Source organism: Gavialis gangeticus, unplaced genomic scaffold (assembly GCF_001723915.1).
Source record: "Gavialis gangeticus isolate Ggan-Ray unplaced genomic scaffold, GavGan_comp1, whole genome shotgun sequence".
NCBI lineage: Eukaryota > Metazoa > Chordata > Crocodylia > Gavialidae > Gavialis > Gavialis gangeticus.
In genome coordinates this window covers 37122059-37128412 of record NW_017729032.1, presented here as the reverse complement: position 1 = coordinate 37128412, position 6354 = coordinate 37122059, and positions in this window count along the sequence as shown.

Sequence of the window (6354 nt, the reverse complement as noted above, 5' to 3'; positions counted from 1 at the left end):
GGGGGGGGGGATGCCTCCAGGTCCTGATCCAAAGTGAGTGGCAGGGCCAGCCACTGCAGCCAGGACTCAGGTACGCAAGCTTCAGAGAGGAGTCAGACTTCAGACACTCCTGTGCTTAGCATTTCCTATTGGCTAGCTCTTGGCAGCTCCTTACTTAGCCATAGTCCTACCCTTCTGAGATGTCTCAGTCTCCCCATGGATTGCATAGAGAGGTTCAGCATTTCTGGGTTCTAGATTCCACTCTGGGCCTCAGAAGAGATTGGGGATGCAGAACCTAATTTTGTAGGTGCTAAGTCCTTTATTGGATCTAGCTCTTAGTCATAGCACCTAGGCTGGGATAGGGAAAAGGCGGGTTGGGGAAGGAGTATTGTTTTATTCTGCCTTGCAACTGGTGTTAAATGAGTGCTCTTTAGATTTTACAAAATACTAAATGGTGAAGAGAGAGTAAGTAAGGGTTTATTATTTACTGTCTCTCTCAGTACAAGAACTAGGGGTCACAAAACGGGTTTCATACGCAGTAAGATTAAACTAACAAGAATTTTTTTCCACAAAGCATGTAATTAAAGTATGGAACTCATTGCCACCAGATGTTGTGGAAGCCGACAATTTAGCCATATTCAAAAAGGGGTTGGACAAATTCTTGGAGGAAAGGGGCACCAGCAGGTATTAAGCACAGGAGTGAAAGCTCCTCTGAACACAGACCTTAAATGCTGGAGGCTGCAAGTGTGAGAGGAACAGTGGAAAAAAGTACCCTTTCAGCATCCACTCTCTGCCACTGTGAGACACAGGATACTGGGCAAGTTAGACCTATAGTCTGACCCAGTAAATGGGTCTTATTTATATGTTCTTATTTATCTGTATATGTGTAAATAATTCATAGGTCAAGTGCCAGTAGGTGGCATTCAGAAATGTGCAGAATAAATCCTGGGTCTTGTGGGACCCCAAAAGTTGTTGCATTTCAAATGACTTCCTCTGTACAGCTCTCTTTCAGGTGTTCTGTTTGTGTCTCAACCTACCATGTTTCTGATTGTGCTCCTTGTCAGCAACAACTTCAGATTTCTTCGAAATACTATAGCACTTGGTCGTCTTAAATCTGCAGTTTACTGCTAACTGCCTTTTCTGCTTGTGTGCCATGGAAATAGTTGTGTGTATATGGGACAGAGGATAATGCATAAATGTACACATACTTTTTAAAGACTGTACTATATTGAAAATGTTAAATCCTGTTGAGTCTAAACTTTCTGCTCTGTATCAGTTTTATTTCCACCCAAATTGCAGACTTCTATTAGAAGTACATGTGTAACAGATTTGTAGATGGAAGCAGCCCTGCCTAACAAACTGTTTATTGTTTGAAACTTAAAAAAACCCTAATCGTAATTAAGAAGGTTTTATGCAAATCAGGTCTAAGTGTAACTGCAAAGTGCATATTATATGATGTTATGCTGCTCAAGCTGAAGTCTGCCTACAAGTGTTATTTGGCTTCTGTTGTCAGTATTCATTAAGCTTCTGTCTGTTTTTGTTGCTAAATGGGAATCATGCAGGAAGACATGGTACAATAATTCTAATAGCTTGCATGATAAAAGATTCCTGAATTGATTGATTTTTAAAAATATTAATAAACAGCTCAGACTTTGTGTTCTCTTTGTTGATGCTATGTGGAAGAAAAAGGCTTTGGCTCTAATAATTTTCTTTTAGCTTTTAGTTATGTAGGAATTGCCATGCTGGCTCAGATGTGGGGTCCATTTCTCTTGTACCGTGACACCAACCATGACCAGCACCAGATGATATTGGAATAAATTTTCCCAGGAAATTCCCTCCTTAGTGTCAGTAGCTAACTTGCATATATCTTTAAGCACAAAGATATTTTGATCCTGTCTGATTTATTAGTTGAAGTCTGGGCCCTAAGTGAAGTTAGTTGGAGTTTTGCCATTCATTGCAGTGGGACCAGAATTCTACCCTTGTGTTTTAAGTATATACTATTAGTATCAGTGGAAGGGTTGTTTGAAACTCTTCTAGTGGGAATCAAATGGGGAAATACTCTACCATATGGAAGGAGAGCTCACAAATTTCTGCATAAGTCTGACAGTCCTTAAATTGGCAAGGTTTAATGTTCCAAGTAGTAGCAAGGCACTCTTTATATTCATTTGAACCACATCAGTAACACCATCATTGTCTTAGACTCAAACAAGTTGTGTTGCATCTCTAGTTGGTATCCAGGATCAAGGGTGAGTCATAATGCTCCATGAAGTTAGCAGGAGTCTTTTCCACTGCCTTCAGCTAGTGCTGGACCAATCTGGCTGCATTCAGACTCTCTGTAATCCACTACAGATTCAACTAATGTCAGTTTGTGGCTAGCCAAGGCTATTATTCTAAATAGTGACACAATCTGTGACAGACCATACTAATAAAGAGGCAGCCCTCCTGCTTTTATTTTATAAGTTCAGTCATTTCAGAGCTGAAGTGTGCTTCTTCCATCTCTCTCCAAATATGAAAGATAAAAAAAGGGATGAAGGAGGACCCGGGGAACTATAGGACAGTTAGTCTTACCTTGATTCCAGGTAAGCTTTTTGAGAGAATTATTCTGGCACATGTCCACGAGGGGCCAGCAGGGGAGATTATGCTTAGGGGCAACCAACACGGGTTCATTAGAGGCAGGTCCTGTCAGACCAACCTGGTGGCCTTCTACAACCAGGTCACCAAATCCTTAGATGCAGGGGTAGCAGTGGACATAATCTTTCTGGACTTCCGGAAGGCCTTCGACACCGTCTCTCACCCCGTTCTCATTAAGAAACTGGGGGACTGTGGTGTTGACACCTACACAGTCAAATGGGTCGCCAACTGGCTGGAGGGCCGCACCCAGAGAGTGGTGGTGGATGGGTCATTTTCAGCCTGGAGTGATGTGGGCAGTGGGGTTCCGTAGGGCTCAGTCCTCAGGCCCGCTCTGTTCAACATCTTCATCAGTGACTTGGATGAGGGGGTAAAAAGCACCCTGTTCAAATTTGCTGATGACACTAAGATGTGGGGGGATGTGGGTACGTTAGAGGGGAGGAATAGGCTACAATCAGACCTAGACAGGTTACGGGGTGGGCGGACGACAATAGGATGGGATTCAACGAACACTGACAAGTGCAAGGTGATGCACCTGGGGAGGAAGAACCAGCACCATACCTACATGCTGGGGAACTCCCTTTTCATCAGTGAAGAGGCAGAAAAGGATCTTGGAGTCATCATTGATGCCAAGATGAACATGGGCCGGCAGTGTGGGGATGCAGTCAGGAAGGCCAACCGCACCTTGTCATGCATCCACAGATGCATCTCAAGCAGGTCCAAGGAGGTGATCCTCCCCCTCTATGCGGCACTGGTCAGGCCGCAGCTGGAGTACTGCGTCCAGTTCTGGGCGCCGCACTTCAAGAGGGATGTGGACAACATGGAGAGGGTCCAGAGGAGGGCCACTCGCATGATCAGGGGGCAGCAGGGCAGGCCCTATGAGGAGAGGCTACGGGACCTGAACCTGTTCAGCCTCCACAAGAGAAGGCTGAGGGGGGATCTAGTGGCCTGTTACAAACTAGTCAGGGGGGATCAGCAGGCACTGGGGAAGTCCCTGTTCCCCTGAGCACTGCCAGGAGTGACCAGGAATAACGGTCACAAGCTGGCAGAGGGTAGATTTAGGCTAGATATCAGGAGGCGCTACTTCACTGTCAGGGCGGCTAGGATCTGGAACCAACTTCCAAGAGAAGTGGTGCTGGCTCCTACCCTGGGGGTCTTTAAGACAAGACAAGGCTTGACAATCACCTTGCTGGGGTCGTTTGACCCCAGTACTCTTTCCTGCCATGGCAGGGGGTCGGACTTGATGATCTGCTCAGGTCCCTTCCGACCCTACTAACTATGAAACTGTAATAGCATAAACCTACACATTTTTCAATTTCTCAGTTTGTGTGATGAAAGTCCTGTCACTGCCTTGCACAGTTCCCTTCCACATTTATGAGGCTGGTAAGTTGCTGAATGACACTCTACATGTTTTCCATCCTCTCTGCTCAGGTTTGATAAGGCACATTTGGAGTACTTAAAAGGATGGTGTTATTCAAGTAAATTAGTTTTTAAATGTCAGAAAATAAGGGTGGAAGAGAAACAATACAAATTTGATTAAAAGCCTGATACAGAATGTTGTGAGGATCCAATTTCTTAGTACCATCAGACATGCTAACAGGTAATGTCTATAGAATGGTGGCATTTTCCTGTTTAAAGTAAAATCTAAAAATGCAGTGCCAAGTCATAGCTTGTTTGATTCATGCACGATACAGAAACTTTGAGAATAATTTATATCTAGAGTGCAGTTACTTTTTTCCTAGGTAAGGGGCCTATACATTATCTGGTGCAGCTCTTTGATTAAGATATGGTGGTTGATGGCAGAAGTCAAATGTGAAAAAACCATTACTATCTGGTCATCAAAAAGGTGCCGTAGAACTAACAAGGTGCCCTTATATAACAAACTTGCAGTACGGGCATCTCCTCAATTGAAATGGCTGCCAGAACCTTTTCTACCTCCTCTTGTTATTTCCAGCCTCAACCTTAAGTTCATGTTCTCCAAGTGTGCATGTTTTTTGCTGCTCTGGATACAAAAAGAGCTGCATCTTATGATTCCTCCCACTTTCCTAAGGACCAAGGGAGCAAGGTGGGGTTGTGGAATTAGGTAACTTCCAAAGGAAGGATGTCATGGTGTTCTAGTACTATGTTCCCACAGATGAAATGATCAAGGATCTTGTACTTGAAGGCCAAGAAGATTAAGAGATGGAACACAGGATCTCTCCCTGACTAGACTGGCAGGGACTGAATGTTACCATCTGACTGCATTTTGGGTTAATGGAAGACTATGCTATACAACCACAATCCTCACCACCACCACTACCATTTTTTTGTCTAGCACCTTTCATGAGTAGATCTCAAAGAACTTTACCAGAGAGGTCAGTAGCATTATCCTCATATTTTGAATGGTGAAAGTGAAGGGCAAATAGATAACATTGTGGAAACACTGACTGGTGTCTGAGGCAAAACGAATTATTTAACAGAAGCCTAATGGCTGTGTGTGCCAGCATGACTCAGAGCCAGTAGGATGAGAGGTCTGACCTACTCTAGTCACCTCAAAAGCAGTAGGTTGGAAGTACTAGGTTAGTAAATCATGGAATAGACACCCTGGATCTAAAACCTGGCAAATTGTTTTGGTCCATTATTGCTCAAAGGCACTTTAACCAGTGTGGAATGGTTTAGGTCATTTTGATTGGGTTCTAGCTGTGACTGGGCCTTGTGAGACTATGATTATTCATTCATGATTATAGTCAGTCACATGTGCTCAACTATCTGAGATTTCAGAATTTAAAATGAGAACACATTTAAAAATCAAATGTGTTGACATGGCAATGCATCTTTGGGAAGAATCATCATGGTTTAATTGTGAGACTGCTAGATCAGAAAGGCTCTTGAAACAATGCCATCTAAATAGCTGAATCATAGTGGGATGGGGAGAAAATAAACCCTTTTATCATATAAGGGAATTTTGCTATCTCCATTCATAGGGAAAAAGCTGCAGCTATGCAGGATCTCTGAAAGGACTAATTGGTTTTGAAACTGGCACATACTAAAGAGAATGATTAGTATCATAAATACAGGGAATAATATATACTACAGAGAAAAAATAAACTGTTGGAAGAAAGCAACATACCATAATTTTAACAACTTCAGGTCTTGCACCACAGTCACGTAAAAGGTTCGAACAAGGTTTTTAGAGGAACATTAAAACTTTTCAGCTGGCGCAGTCTGGTGCCATTTTTTTTAGTAATGACCTGGCCAATCTAAGCTTGAAGGAAGGGTAGGTATGTATTTTTATAGACTTAACTAGATAAAATATATATATATATAGAGAGAGAGAGAGAGAGAGCGCAAGCACAAGCTTTCACGAATCCAAATTCAGTTCATCAGTTGCTGTGTAATGTGCATAATGCATTATATCTCATTATTGGTTCTGGCTTCCCAATTACTTACTGTACCTCTCATCTCAAATAGATTAACTACTTTCTTTCAGGGCTTTTTCAGCTTTGGGTCAATCTTGAGAAGAACTCCCTAGGTCCATTCTTTATCATCACAATTCTGGAGACAGAACAGCAAAGCAATTGTGGTCTAATACTTGGCAGTGTGCTCAGGATCCTGTTTAGCCTATATATCTGCAGCTACAAGAACAGATTTATTTTTTCCCCCTGCTGAACAGGCCCTTTGCTATCTATTTGTATTTGTCACAGGGGCACTTTAGTGCCCTGCGCCTAAGAAGAGATACAGGTGCCGGTTGCCGGGGCAACTGCAGTT